Source organism: Rhinolophus hipposideros (assembly GCF_964194185.1).
Source record: "Rhinolophus hipposideros genome assembly, chromosome: 2".
Classification (NCBI taxonomy): Eukaryota; Metazoa; Chordata; class Mammalia; order Chiroptera; family Rhinolophidae; genus Rhinolophus; species Rhinolophus hipposideros.
The window spans coordinates 18,059,985-18,076,948 of NC_138048.1; the positions used below are offsets into that span (position 1 = coordinate 18,059,985).

Here is a 16,964-nt window from a genome sequence, read left to right on the forward strand (position 1 = left end):
CACCTGGGAACTTGGCAGACGTACAGCATCTTCATTTTAACCAGACCCACAGCTGATCCAGAGGCACTATTCCTGGCTATTTGCATAGTTAGAGAGAGAAAGCAAAATCTCTCAATGACTTTATCTCATAAGCCCCATTTTCAACTCTGGGCCTTATCCTGTAGCCTTTGGCTGCTTACTGCAGCAATTTCCGGCAATTATAGGTTCTGCCTAATGTATTTACTAGGAAATGGACAATTAAAAGTGAGATGGCCTCCAACACGTGACCAGTTAGTTTGTAATTCAATGTTTTGGGGTTTTGGGGTTTTGTTTTGGCTTTTCTTAAGGGCCAGCATTACACCAGTTTAAAAAAAAAAAATCCATTCATAGCTGAAACTCTCATAAATTCTCAAATGGCTGATCTTGGATTAGCCTGCAAACACCATCATTTAAATATGTGTTATAAATAAGGGTATAACACTAATTTCTTATCAGCTACCATGTTTCTCTGAAAATAAGACCTAGTCGGACAATCAGCTCTAATGCGTCTTTTAAAGCACCAATTAATATAAGACCCGGTCGTATATAAGACATGGCATGGCATGGTATTATATATTATACCGGGTCTTATATAATGTAATGTAATGTAATGTAATGTAAGACCTTGTCTTATATTATAGTAAAATAAGATCGGGTCTTATATTAATTTTTGCTCCAAAAGACACATTAGAGCTAATTGTCCGCCTAGGTCTTATTTTCGGAGAAACAGGGTATTATCACTTTCCTCTAAATAGCTAACCAGCCGAAAAATCAAATTAAAGGTTATAGCCAAAAATAAAACCAGGGAAAACAAATAGTATGCAAGAAGACAGAATAAAAAGCTCAGCTACCACAAAAATATGGCTGATAACCTAATGAATGTACAGTTGTCTCTGGAATTACCGGTTAGCTTTATTAAGATTATATGGAAATTATGTTGAAGGGTCTCATTCTTCATGAATGCATTCAGTCAATAAACAAATACACTCACTAACATACAACAATTCTACTACATCACGCCAACACAGAAACATCACAAAGAAATCTAGTATAAATTATTTGCATCCTTTCATTCTTTGTAAGTTAAGTATGTCCCTCCCTCTCTTTCTCCCCTTTCTGCCAGGTAACAATATATGGAGCAGACATTTGCAAACCAGAAAGAGTGCTCTCACCAGACATTGGATCTGTGGGAAATAAATTTCTGTTGTTTACACTGCCCAATTTATGATGTTCTGTCATGATCCAAACTGAACAAAACTGGAATCAAACAGGGAATCCTGTTAGTCACTGGACAGAAATACAGGCAACTAATTATTCAGCCAAGATCTCTCCTCTCTTCCTTCCCTTCCCTTCTCTCTCTCTCTCTCTCTCTCTCTCTCTCTCTCTCTCTCTCTCTCTCTCTCTCTCTCTCACACACACACACACACACACACACACACACACACACACACGGAGAATGGGGGGGCGGGAGGGGGAAGAGGAGGGGGAGAAAGAAAGATGCCAAAAGCTTGGAATTTAGAAAGTTAAAAAATAATAAAATTGAGCATAGAGCTAACAGAAGTGATACAATACCCAATCTGGCTATTTGTGGCCTATCCACATTTTCACTATTTACTAGGTCATAAATAAGCCTTAATTTAAAAGGAAAGTAAAATAAAATAAAACCAAAATGGCATTAATAAATAGCAATTAACTAATACTACATCTGTATGAAAACATCTCTTGGATGCCATAAAATATTAAGTGTCTAAAGTTTTAATACTTATCATTGTATTTTCAGCCTGAATTTCTATTAGTGCAAAAAATGGTTGTTAATAATGTATAACAGTTAGTAGTGTTTTAAGCTTGAGAAACATTTCGTTCAACAAAATGTTTGATTTTTTTTTTTTTTTTTTTTTTTTTTTTTTTTTTTTTTTTTTTAGCCAAAGAAACAGTACTCAAACCTGGAGTGAATCATGATGTGATAGAGCCTCGGTTGTATTTAAAAGAGTAAATTCTGTTTTAAGCTTTTCCCCTCCACTTGAGAAAGAGCAACAGCAAAACTCCCAAATATCAACACAGATGGAAGTTGAGAGGAACAGCAATGAAATTTAAAATGCAAACTGTAACCCAAAAAAGTACTCTTCTTTTCTCCTTTTTTTAACACTATGCTGACTATCCCGGAAGAAAGGAAAATCCCCATTTTCTCCAATGTTGGGACACAGATAGCAGCACAATAAATGAAGAAACATCTATTCCAAGTTAGAGAAGACATGATATAAAAGGCACTTATACACACAAACACACACGATACGTATGATGTGTACAAATGTATATACATATTTATAGCACAGCCAGAGTTCTAATTTTAGTTTTGCCCTCGGTCTCTCTATATATACCCTAAAATCTCTTGAAAACTTTGATAATGTAAAAGATGTTTCAAAATTTACCTCAGCGTACACCAGAAGTGGCTAATGATAAAAGAACAAAGAAAGGCTTTCTCTTGTATGCCTTTGTTTATGAGACTTTCCCCATTAAAAATATAAATCCCTCTAAAGTATGACATTATTACCAAATTCAGACCCAAGAGCAGCTTCCAAAGCCTCAACTTAGAATGCTGTTTTGTCTCAAGCCAAATTCAAGCCTAATTAATAATCATCTGGGATGGCAATTCAAGTAATTTGTTTCACTCATTTTTAAGATACCACCTTAAAAAGGAAATTTGCTACCTATTAAAGAACTTCAATGTGTGTGTGTGTGTTTTTTTTTTTAATCAGTTAAACCGTTTCTTATTCTAGTGTGAATACTGCTGTTCAAGAAAATTTTGTGGATTACTGAAAGTTCAGGCGGAAAGTTAAAACTCTATTCATTAAGAAAACAAAGTCTGGTTTACAACCCAGAAAACTAACACAGATTTGAACCAAAATAATATCATCAAATAGAAAACACAGGCATCCCAGCAACTGCTATGCCATAAATGAAAGAAAGAAAGAGAGAGAGAGAGAGAGAGAGAGAGAGAGAGAGAGAGAGAGAGAGAAAGAAAGAAAGAAAGAAAGAAAGAAAGAAAGAAAGAAAGAAAGAAAGAAAGAAAGAAAGAAAGAAAGAAAGAAAGAAAGAAAGAAAGAAAGAAAAGAGAGGGGGAGGGGAGGGGAGGGGAGGGGAGGGGAGGGGAGGGGAGAGGAGAGGAGAGGAGAGGAGAAGAGAGGAGAGAGGAGAGGAGAGGAGAGGAGAGAAAGCCAGCCAGCCATTCCAAGGAAACCCATATAGAATTTTAACAGTGAAGGTGAATGAAGCCAGCAAAGATAGAAATTACTATTGGCCTGGCTGGAAAAACATGTTGGGCCTGAGGCAAAAGAAGTTTTTATAAATAGAAGAATGTTCTGAAATAGAACACTGTTAAACAGAATTGCCCGAGGACTGTTACTAAATGAAAAATTACACTAACTGCATTGGGAACAGAAACCTGATAAAAGCACAAAGCACAAATTACAATCTTCTTCATGAGTAGTATTAGACATGAGAAAGGTTAAGCTGTATGTGAGAGAGGTTTTGCCCACCACAGACCACTACATGATAGAATTACTTTCAAGCGTTTCTAGGGACCTTCCAATAACAATGGTAATAAATATTCCTATATTTCTAATATTACAGAACAAGCTTGACAGGACCCCCCCAGTCAATATCGACTTGCAGTACCCCTTGAGTGGAAATCTCTATTCTAAGCCTTCTGGAAAACACCTAGAAGAGAATAATGTCTTCCCTAAATATATTCTTTTCATAAATTCAAAACACACCTCTAGTACCCCAGAGATGCTCAGTGAGTCAGCGTGTATTGAACAGCCACAGTGAGAAAAATAGCATTTCATAAGAAGAATCTGACGGACAGCTCACGAAGGCAAATACTTTTATAAATGGTAATGTTTTTAACTAATATTACAAGGGTAACTACTAAGTATGCAATATGATAGGTGCAAAATAAATAAAAAGTATAAACACTGAAGAAACTACCATCTAGAATAAGAAAATCAAGTCATGAAGAAAACAACATGAGACACAAGACACATGTGTTTGTGAACGCACACACACCCAACACACTGTGGATAGTTGGAAGAGTGACTGAGGAGGAATCCTTTCAAGCCCTCCTCTCTTACAAGCAGAGACCAACTCAGGAATAATGCAAGTCATAATGAGTCACTGCACATAAGCGAGATTCTTAGGAGAAGGAAGTCAGGAACAGCTGTTATTTGGACTGAGTCAACGTGAAGTTGGCACACCCTGAAAGGTCTAGGACTTTCAGAGCACAGAGAAGCCACCTGATCTCAATCACTTTATCAAGAAAGACCAGATTTACTTTGGCTGACCTATGTCTTTGTTTTGTTTTGTTTTGGTTTGGTTTTTGTTTTTGCTTTACGGGACAGATGTAATGCATTCAGCATATGAAAATATGGCATCAAGAAAAGTCGCCTAAAGCAAAAGAACAGTGTAGACAAAATCATACCAAACAACTTGGGGAAAATGTGGCTACTTAGTCAGCCCCAGTTAATTAAGGATGTGGCATGTCTCCACATTTACATTTAAGATACCATCCATTTATTTCTCTTCAAGTATAAAAAAAATGTCACTGGTCAATAATTGCTGACTCTCTTTTGTTAGGCGAAATCAGAATCTCTTCCTGTCCCCTGTTAACCATAAACACATAGCTGAGTGAAACTTTCTCCCTCCTTAATCTTCCCCTTCAATGTTTGTACAGGTCATACCAACTCTTTCTAGAAAAGCTATTCTCCCGAACACATAATCTAAATCTGCACTCTCTAATATGGCAGCCACCAGCCACATGAAAATATGGTTAGTCCCAACTGAGATGTGCTGTAAGAGCAAAATACACATTCAAGTCCAAAGACTTAGTGTGAAAAACAAATGTAAAATATTTCATCAGTAATTTTTACTTGCATATTAGAACAGTATTTTGAAAACACTGGGTTACATAGTATATATTATAAAAGTTCATTTTTGTCTGTTTCTTTTTACCTTTATCATGTGGCTACTAGAAAATTTTAAATTACCTATGTGGCTCATATTATATTTTAATCGGATAGTGCTGATCTAGGTGAGACACTTAGGATGGGGTTAAGAGGAGGAATTTAGCATTCATTTGCATCTGTGGGAACAGGCCTACTGGGTGACACTCCAAAATGTCCCCCTGACTCATTCAGGAATAAGTGCCATTAGCTTACTTAGGAATTGCCTCATTGCTTCTAAAAATACTCCACGATCCCTTCCAAAATGAGCTCATCTGTTATAAACAAACTTACTGATATTTTATCAAATGTGATTTACAGACTAACAGGCTTCAGTTGTTAACACAATGTGGCATTTCTTACACAAGCACATTTTGCAACTGAACCATTTTTGCAAGTAAACTTTCACTTAAGAGCTACAAAAGCTGTCTAAAGGTCACATAACTCTATTACAGTTTCAATGAAGATAAATGTCTTCACTATCATACTTTCGACTCTTTCCAGAAAAGTTTCATAGGCTTTGTCTGTATTCTTCAAGACTCAGTCCTCCTTTTAAAGAGAAATAATTTTAAGAATTTAAGGCAATTCAAATAAACTTCTTTGTGATATATATTCTCCTTCCTTAACAGAAAAGTATATGCTTTCACCTGTATTACTCTGAGTTTTATGCACAAATATGTGCTTACTTGTTCATCTTCCCAATTAGCGTTCCTGTCAGGTGGGAAGCCTATCTTATGCATACTTGTTCTGCTTCCACAGAGCAAAATAGTTAGGACAGAAAGGATGTTGAAAAAAGGTTTGTGAAATAATCAAATTAATGAAAACAGTTTATGCTCAGATGCCCATGTACATGCTGGACTACCAGTGTGGGGAATAATTTTCTCTATGGGGTCACCTTCTGTATCTTCTCCTAAAAACCAATATGCAACCATGAAATTCACAATTCAGACGTAAGAAAATGCAACTTTGATAAAACTAAAATAAAACCCCTTTAACCTACAATAGGTAGAAAAATAATTGTGACCATTAAAAAAACTAAATAACCTCTAGTTAACCATATTAGTATATATGGATTACTTATTTTCAAAAAATAAGAACACATAATGTAAATATTTACAGAATAAAATTTGGTTCATTACTAAACTCAGTTTTGAACTAAGGTTGGGACCATATGCCTTGATAATCCAAATATTATCTGTGAAACAGCATCAGCATCACCTGGGAGCTTCCTAGAAATGCAGCCCTCAGACACAAGTATGTAAAATGACATATATGTGTATAAATTGTAATAATAATTATTATTGGGATCGTTATAACTTATTATCAGTAAGTTGGCAGAAGTCTCTATTGGATGTTAATGTCTATGACTTATCACAGAGAATCATTGTAAAATGAATAAAACCTCAAAAGTTCCTCTCTATTCTGTTTAAAGTTTAGCTATCTTATTCATAAATTTTCCAAATTTTGCCAAATAAATGTACTAATAACTTTCATCTCTCAACATCTAACTAATTTCTGTTTGGAAATTGACATGCTCTTATTTATAATATATTAATACCACCAGAATCTTGACAGACATCAACGTAAGTATTAAGACTGAAATAAACCAAAGGATAATTTCCATTAGATAAAAAGTAAACTTAGGAAATATTAACATTACCTTAGTTAAGATTTAACGAATTCATTCCTACAAATGAGAGTATAGCAAAAAAAAATTTTGGAGACTTGTCTTTTAAGTCAAGTAAACAGACAAAATGAATGAAAGTTGTTTTTAAAAGCAGTATTATTTACAATGCAAAACTGAAGAATATGTGATACTGACAAATAAGTGGTTTCTAAGTAAAAGACATGAAGAAAAACCTTAAATTAAAATTACAAGTTCAATACAGGAATGTAAAGCATAATATAGTCAATAATATTCCAATAACTATGTATAGTGTTAGGTAGATACTAGACTTATCAAGGGATCACTTTATAATTATATAAAAGTCTAATCACCACTCTGTACATATGAAACTAATATAAAATAATATTGAATGTCAACTATAATCGAAAAATTTAAAAATAAAATTTTCAAAATAAAAATACAAGTTGAATCTATATAAACATTTATATATTTTTGTAATATCAATAATGTTATGACAAACAAAACAATATGAAAATTAAAACCTGAAAAAACTCTTAACATCAGGTAACTACTTGAAAATATTATATATTTCACAAATTATTTTTCCCCATCACTAAAGTTTGGAGCTGCCTTATGATAATAACCAAAAGTTAAAATGAGATCTTAGAAATAAGAAAACTGACAGGTAATTAGGTCCTGCTGCTTTCAATAATCTGTAATATACATAAAGATTGTCATTGTTCATATATTTCAGAGCTGATTAAACACTATTTTTAGTCGGGTGGCTTCCCAATACAAGTCTATCACTTTATGATCTTAAAAAGAAAGTATCCAACTTACTTAAAAAGAAAGTATCTTTTATCTTAAAAAGTAAGTATCCAGTTATAAGATAAAAAGTACTAGGGTTATAACATACAACATGATGACTATAACTAACTAGTTATACTATAACTAGTGTTCTATGGTATATAGGAAAGTTGTTAAAAGAGTAAATCCTGAATTCTCATCACAAGGAAAACTATTGTTTTTCTTTTTTTCTTTCTTTTATTTTTATTGTATCTACACGAGAAGATGGATATTAGTTGAACGTACTGTGGTAATCATTTCACAATACGTGTAAACCAAACTATCATGTTGTATGCCTTAAACTTATACAGTGATGTATGTCACTTATTTCTCAATAAAACTGAAAAAAAGGAATCAAATATCCATAAGCAACAAATTAAACCTTGCCCTAAACCTCAAACCTTATATAAAAAATAACTCAAGTTGGGTTATAGACTCAAATGTTCAACGTAAAACAAACGTGTAGGAGAAAACATTACAGGAAACCTTCAAGTCTCAGAGCTAGGAAAAGAGCTCTTACATAACATAACAAAAGCACAATCCACTCAAGAACAACAACAAAAAATCAATAAATTAGACTTCATCAAAATTATTTTTTTCTCTGTGAATGACCTTGTTTAGAAAATGAAAAGGCAAGCTACAGACTGGGAGAAAATATTTGCAAAACAAATATCTGACAAAGGATTTGTGCTAAAATATATAAAGTAGTCACAAAATTCAGAGGTAAAAAAAAAAAAAAAAAAAAAAACCACACAGAGAAAAATCAACCCACTTAAAAAATGGAAAAAAGACATAAACATTTCACCATAGAGAATATATATATAGGTGATAAATAATATTTTAAATGATTTTCAAAAAAAATTAGCTATCAGAAAAATGCAAATTAAAGCCATGGTGATCTATCACTACAAACCTAGTAGAACAGCGAACATTAAAAAAAAAAAAAAAAGTGACAAAACCAAATACAGGTAAACTGGATCCCTCATACATTTCTAGTCAGAATGCAAATGGTATAGACACTAGAAAATAGTTTGGCTATTTCTTATAAAACTAAACATACACTTGCCATATGACCCAGTAATCGCACTCCTAGGCATTTCTCCCAGAGAAATAAAACCCGTACATAAATATCCGTATCTTAGTTTTTACTGTAACATTTAAAAACAAAAGAACACTAGACAGATAGAAAACAGGCCAGTGATTGCCAAAGGTTAGAGGTAGAGGGAAGAGGCACAGCATGAATATAACAGGGCATTCTTTATTGGTCATGGAATAGTTCTGTATCTTCATTTTTGTGGTGATTACATTAATATATACCTGTGATAAAACAGCAAAGTATGTACACACAAATGAGTACGTAAAAACTGGTGAAATCTGAATGAAGCGTGTAGATGGTATCAATGTCAATTTCCTGGTTTTGCTACCGCAATATATGTAGTTAAGCAAGAGATTACCACTGGGGCAATTTTGGTGAAGGGTACAGGAGCCTTCTGCGTACTATTTTTGCAACTTCCTATGAGTCTGTATTTATTCCAAATTTTTTTTTTAATCTAGCCTAACACAATTTGCAGTTCTCTAAATTTACTATATTTTTAAATGTTCTCTAAAAGGTTTAAATGCTCTCGTTAAAGGTTCCTTGAACCTGCTACCACCAAGCTTCAGTTTTTATAACATTCTCTTTCTAAGAACTTCCTGCTTATGTGCTGCATTTATGAGTAGAGATTTACCTAATACTACAGGGAGAGCAGCAACAAAACAGCACTGCCAATTGAAATTGTCAAGGGGATGGAAGACTCAAATTTGTACAGAAAAAAAAGGCACAAATAAGCACACACAAGTATCAGTATGTTTTAATGCAGACAGATAAGAGTTGGGGGTGGGGAGAAGTACAGAAATGACATACATGAACTATATATAGCTTATGAATTTCCAGAATCCTGAATAACCAGTCCTCAGGAGAAAAATTTTAAAACAACTGAAAAGCAACAGTAACTCAGACATTAGTTACTCATTATCTCCAAATAATAGCATAGAAAGATCATGGATAATAACCTCCTAGGAAAGACAATAAATAAGAATCCAGATCATTGATCCTAGATTCTGACATCAAACAGGAATCGCATTCTTCCAAAAATTGCTGTTTAGTCCTATTGTGGAAGACAAAACACGACACTTAACTGTGATGATAAAATCCTACATTTATGTGAAAAGTCTATGGTAGGTATACGGTGAAGAAAGGTAATTCCACATCTTAAACTTTTAAAAAGAAAAGCACATCACTGCACTGTACACCTGAAGCTGAAGCTGCACAATAACGAATGTTAACTACAATTATACATACATATATATACACAATTTTATATATATATATATATATATATATATGTATATACACATACATATATATATACAAGAAGCAGAGTACAGCATTAGGAATAGAGACTGTGGAAACGTAATGGCTGTGTGCGATGTTGGAGGGGTAGTAGATGGCAGGAGGGAGGTTGTCACTGTGTGAAGGACATAAATGATAAATGTCTATTACATTGTTTTGTGCACCTGAAACTAATAAATGTCAAAAAAAAATTTTAAATGAATAAATACATAAAAAGTAAAGCACAGAAAGGTATAATGCTAAAGCCCTCATAAGCTTGTGTGTCTTTAGATAACAAAAGACAATTTGTGTTTTAAAGATTAGACATAAATTAATTGACATCTTTAATTTAGCTATTTTTTCTAACCTCACAAATACAATATTCTCCAACTAACTTGATAAATCAGATCATTTTTTTAATGAGCCTAGAGGATAGGGGAAAAAACATTAGTAACTGATGAACTCATTTCCTCTCAAAACACTCTATTTTAAAAAGTAAAATATCTATGAAATTAAAAAGAGAAGATGGAGGTGCTCCCAAGTTGTGAGGCCAGGTAGCTGAGGAGACCGGATCGGCTCACGTTGGACCAGAGCAACCAAAAGTCTCTGTATTCCCCAAGAAAAGTGTTCAGAAAAATACAGATCAGGTCTAGTAACATGAAAGGCATGACCCAGGGGTTGGTGATATTGAAGGATGTGGCTGTACACGTCTCTCAGGAGGAGTGGAAACATCTGGATTCTGCTCAGAAGGATTTCTACACAGATACAATATTGAAGAACTACACCAGGGTCTCGCTGGAACTGCCCATCTTTAGCCAGATGTAGTCTCCTCTTGGGAAGCTGCCACATGAGCAGCAAAAGGACATTTCTCAGGAAGATGTGTGTGCAACTAAATGCCTTGATAATCCAGGCTCACTTTTAGCTGAGGATGACCATGTGACAGTTCTGCTCAACACTCTGTCAACTGAAAGAACTAGATGGAGTTTACAGGAAAATTAATATATGCCCACCACATATTCTAAGCATAACAGTAAAGATTATTTGCTAAAGACAGTAAAGCTAAAAGATAAAGAAGGATGGGTCCAGGTTAAGGCCCAAATTACTTACCTTCACTGTCTTTGTGAAAATACAAATCTCCGTTTCAATAACTCACTTTGTGGGATTTTCTGTTAATTAAGGGTATGTTGGGTTTTCTGTTACACAGACCTAAATGCCTAACTGATTTTATCATGTGTCTCATTTTAATTCACTGTTCTATAGACCTACTAAAATACACATGAATATTCCATTCCTTTGTATTATGCATCTCATTGCAAAATGAAACATATTGAAAATAACTGAAATCATCAACTGTAAAACAGAGAGGGGGGAGAAAAGACAAGGCAAGACATAGGCTTTATTTTTTTTTTCTTACGAACAGATTATACGTTCAGACTCTAGTGTATAATTCTTTCATTTTCAAACTTTTAAGCTGCTATTATGTATTTTTCTTCTTATTTTCAAAGTTATTTCTGCTATTAGTAAACTCGATGTGACTATGCCTCCAATCATCTAGAGTTCAAGAAGAAGAAAATCCCTGCAGCTGTTTGATGCCCAAGAATATGAACACTTAGCAATCAGATGAAAGAAGAGAAAAAAAAGAACAGGAAGATCAAGAGAAGAGTGATTTTGAGTTTCTGCAGGCTAGCATTTACCTCTCTCAATAAAAGGAGCTTTGTGCTCATTATATCCCGGACTCATCTTGCCTTCAGCTCTAGTAAACTGGCAATTGCCTTATTATTTCCTCCCCAAATTAAGGATCAAAGTTTAAACATATTCTCTTCCTTCTCTATTAGACTATGACTAAAATTACCACCTCCTCACCTCATTCACACAATCGCTCTACTGGGAAAAAGAAGGATCCCCTAACACCCCTACAAGGTGGGTCCCACCCATATTCTACAGAAGAGGAAACGAAGGTTCACAGAAGTTGATTCATTTTTTCTTGGACTCCAAACTATTTAGCACTTAAGAGAGTTAAAATTCAAGTCTTGACTTGCTCTTGTACTTTGCAACATGGTCAGCCAGCAATGTTTTTATATTGTTTTTTTCCATTTTATATGTGAAGGAACTAAATTTAGAATCTAAATTATTCTGATCATTTTAAACATCAAAAATCAATCAACTTTTCCAGGTTAGTCACCAGAACTTAAACAATTTCAAGTAAACTGCAATAGAATTGTGTAATAAATTATTGAATGCAGAATGTATAACATATGGTTAATGGGGGATTTTACCTTTTGGTAATGTACTGGATTCCTGTTACCCTAAACACAAAACAGAACAGGGCTGCTTTTGGATATTTAACACCAAGAACCCTGGATTCAAAACAGAGGTGAACATCTACTAAGGCACAGACATCACCGCAAGAGCATCTACTCTTTAGTGAAAAATAAACTTACTTTAGCGTGAAAGGCACCTGGTAGTAGCAACAATTCTCTCCAATGAAAACACTTTCCAGTTTGGCTTTAATATCTATAAATGTATAACTGAAGTTTAACACGTTTTCAAGTAACAGTAGCATGATATACTTAGTCCAAAACTATAGCACCTTTCACTGGGAGGGTATCATCATCTTACTAACTAGGACCAGCATGGTGGGGGGGGCTGAACTGAATTCTCTAAGAAGTTACCACAAAAAGTGCCACTTCTCAGGAGGTTGTGCGGCAGGTGCAGAAGGCTAAACGAAACCAAATTCCTCCATCAAGTCATTTTGAGGCACTCTGAAATGAGAAGAGGCCACAGCCTCTTGCCCTTCACTATAGAGAATGCCGGAATGGCTGTGGAGTTAGTACAGATCTCAGCTGCAAAGGGCAAATGAATCCACTGGTACAGAAGAGCAGGTGAGGAGCATCTGGTAAGCTCCTGTTCTTCCCTGCCTTCTAGAATCACTGACATTTGACTTTCCTCAGAGCTCACAACTTATCCAGGCACTGAGGGGGAAAAAAGTGCACCATTCAGCTATGATTTAAAACTCTGTGCTGTGAGAATCAATTTTTGGCGTGATTGCTGATAATACCAAATCCAAACTATTTTCCAATTCTGATTCAGATACCAATGTAAAAGCTATTTTTATTTCTAACAAAATAGAGACATTCACTGTAATTATAATACTTAACACACTTGAGCTCACAAAACCCTCTCCTCCCATTCCTGGGCACTTAATTTAACCCGAGGCTCTCTCAGAGCATTCCTTCAGTGATTAAACCACTAGTCTCAGTGGAATATGGAAGTATCTAATTAATAATGATTTTCTTGATCTTCTCTGGTTCTCTTTCGCTCTTCACTTGAAGACATATTCCCCTTCCCCAGATTATCACACATAACCTCCTGGTAACTATTGCTTCTTCTCTGTCCATCCGGCCTAGCATTCCAAACGTTTTTAGCTTTGGGTGAGTTGACTAGAGACTTACTGATGTGGAAAAGAGAAAAACAAGACATTCATTCACTCTTCTGCACGTTCAAATACTGTACTGTTTCCAATAAGCCAGGTATAGTTCTACAAACTCAGAATACAACAGTGCGCAAATAAGGAGCCCACCTATGAGAGCAAATCATGTAGTGCAGGATACAAAAGGGCAGAAAGACAACGACAGTACAGTGGATGGTAATCCTTAGGATGAAGAGTGTTCAAGTTGGAGGGAGGAAGGCTGAAAAATGAGAAGTTAGGGAAGGCATATCATAAATATCTACGCAATGTCCTGAAGCATGTGTAGGAACTTACAACATACCATAGAAGCAGAAGAAACAGTATGCTCAAAAGCACAGCTGGACCTAGGGCCAGACCAAACGTGTATCATCCAAGACGGGAGAACATTCTGGCACACTTCAAACTGATAGTATTTAAACATTTGTTAAAGATCTATTTGATGAGATAGAGAAAGTTATTTTCTATTAATAAAAATTAAACAAAGAAAAGGATTCATTTATTAATTCATTTCTACTAAGCTAAAAGAGTCACTTTTCTGATAAAGAGCAGGAAATATTTCTAGTTCTTGCTCTCTCTCACCTTTCATTCAGTGATTTTTCTAGACCTCTAACTACTTGTGAGCCTACACCAAGTAAGAAATAAAACTCTTCAATATTTAAGAAAGGAATACATCTGTAAAACAGATGTCATGTTTCCAATTTATTCTAGTGTTAATTTAGTGTCCCTTACAGAATGGCCCCAGGCATCCTGGCTACTTCTCTACCCTTAGGCTCCCTCTTATTAGATGGTGCAGACTAAAAGGGAGGGTCCAAAGATGAGGATAAAAATATAGATAGGGATCAGATAATACAAGATCTTGTAATTCATGAGAGTCTGCAGTATACCTTAAGAGCCATAAAGAATTGTTGAGAAGATTTGAAAACGGTTAACAATTATGATGCTGGTTTTTGTAAATCAGGCTAGAGATGGTAGCAACCACGTAAGATGAAAACTGCAGGAATGTAGAGTGGCACATATTTGAAAAATAGGAGCTATAATTGACTAGACATGGAGATTAGAGAAAAGGAGGGGAGAAGAGTAACTAAGGATAATTCTTAAGTTTTAAGCTTGAGCAGTTGATAGATGAAGAAAGGTATGCACAGATAGGGTAGAAAGGGACAAACAGGTTGGGTAGAAAAAAAAACATAAATTCAGTTTTTTTATTACTAGGAATAAAGAGGAGAAAAGAGGTATTCACTAAATTACCAAGAAGTCATTGTTTGTGAACTTTCAGAGAACAGTTTTAATAAGGAAAGATTAACTACAGCTGCAGCACTAATTAGTCATATGAACTTAAACCAAATCTCAGGTTCTTCATCTGTAAAACAGGAAAAACAAAAATGCCCACCCTTCCTACCTTGTGGTTTTGTTATGAGGATTAAATCAAATGCCATAATGTATCTATCTAAAAGTACTATATGAACTTTAAACACAAGGTATAGACAAGTGTTGTTGCAATTGTGTTGTTTTTCAGGCCATCCACAAATCTCAATTCTTATTCCACACACATGGCACACAAGTCACACTTGACTTGCACTGGCCACTATATCAGCAGAAGTGACTCAGGCAAAAGCTATAAGAAACAGAGTGCATAGTTCAACATGTTCTCTTTTTCTTGCCACTGACACTGTAGAAAGCATGTTTCAAAATGAAGCCTTCCTTAGCCTACATCCTTGAGTGACTGCCATGGCACAGAGTAATTCACTAATCCTCACACATGACTCAACATCCTTACAGTTAAAGAAAAGGTAAACAAGAACAACAAATGTAGATAACAGAATTTCTAATGAAGATACCTTAGTTGGGGAAGGATGAGACAGTCAACCAATGAGAAGAAACTGCCTCTCCCATCACCATTCTTACATACTGTTGTTTATATTACTCTAAATTTTCTTCACTCCTTAATAAGCATGTATTTTGCACCTAAACGTTTGATGGGCTGCATATTTGTGTTAGGCCAAAAACACACTGCACCGGTAGGTTATTAAAAATAAACAGAAGTGGTTACCAGAGGGTAAGGGTGGTAAAGGGGATCCAATTTTTGGTAATGGAAAGGGAACTGACTCTGGATGGTGAACACATAATGTGATATATAGATGATGTATTATTACAGAACTGTACACCTGAAATCTATGTAACTTTACTAACAATTGTCACCCCAATAAACTTTAATTAAAAATAAATAAATAAAATAAACAAAAAATAGGAAAGTATCAGAACAAAATTTTATGAAGGAGGAATTTTTTATTCTTCAATTGTTAATAGTAAAAATTACCAGTGCCAAATGTCAAATTATATTTGATAGGCCTAAATGGAACATGTGTGCTGGAAAATGGCAATTACTCAGAACCAGGCCGGAAGGAGAATCCAGGTCAGTGAGGCACAAGGGCCCACTGGACCAGCATTCTCACCAAGAACACTGGATTGCCCCCACTTCTTTATTCTGGCCTTGGTCACTCTCATTAGTTTTGACAAACCATAACAGAGGATCATAACTGCTTCGATCCCGATGGAATTGAAGTGAATTACATGAAAGAAACACTTAACAAGGGATGTTTGTCTGCTTGTGATCATTTTTTTTTAAAAGGGGGATGAGCAGAAACAGACAAAACATGTCCACAGCTCTTCTTTTAGAAATGTCTTACGTGTCCTTTTACTAAGCATAGTCCATCATGAATAATCACATGAAAAAGTCTGGCCACCGTCTTTCATTCTAAAATGTTTTAACTATCTCTAAATCAAATCTAATCTTGAACTATGAAGGTTATGCACTGTTTCTTCGAAAGCATATATTGTAAATACTTAAAGCAATTTCACAAGCCTATTTACCATATGGCTCATATAAGGGACCAATCATCTGATTAACTGAGCAACAGCTCAAGGTGACTATTTTAAGGGCTCATTCATCCGAAAACAGCTCTGGAATGAGGTATTTTCAACTTTGTGTCCCGCAGGAATTCCTTAATAAACAGTTGCTAAATTGAATACAGGTAATAAATGACAATGTCGGGTGATGATCTTAAGATTTTTTTTTCAAATTCCTTAACAGTATTTCATTACGCCCAATGCAGCTTCTTTCCAGCTAAAATAGCTAAGTAGCTAGAGGTTTTCCGTTACTTGAAAATTTGACCATGTATATTCTAGTGCCATAATTGTTTTTATTTTCAAGTGGCTAGGCTAAGAGGGCAGAAACCATTAAATCACAACATCCTCATCTCACAAATGTAACTACTATAACTAGTACAACAACTACTAAAATCTTTAATAGCATGCCTTTTAAGTTGAGCTGACAAGTAGAATTAGTAAACCAGCAACTTCATTATGGTAAACCAATTTACTACAGCATAAGAGTCAAGCTAAAACTAAAGCATCCTAAACAGGCCTCTAGAAGTGTGTCTTTCTTTGCCTTTCTCCGTCTGCAAGACGGCCATGCCAAACACGGGTCAATGTTGCTGGATGTTTACTCCTCCACGTTGGCCCAGGGGCAGGGGGGAGGCCGGCTAGGCCTAATCTTCTCTGAGAAGGGGTAATATCAGTAAGAACGAAAGCTGCCTGAAAGAATCCTGTTGGATATAAAAACCACAGTCTCTGCTGTGA

The 16,964-nt window shown here is 35.1% G+C and overlaps 1 protein-coding gene across 1 annotated transcript in view; it reads right to left on the bottom strand.

Annotated features, from left to right (window-relative positions):
- Positions 1 to 16,964, bottom strand: part of GBE1 (1,4-alpha-glucan branching enzyme 1) — a 262,701-nt gene that overhangs the window by 241,355 nt on the left and 4,382 nt on the right. The gene's annotated exons all lie outside the window — the stretch shown is intronic.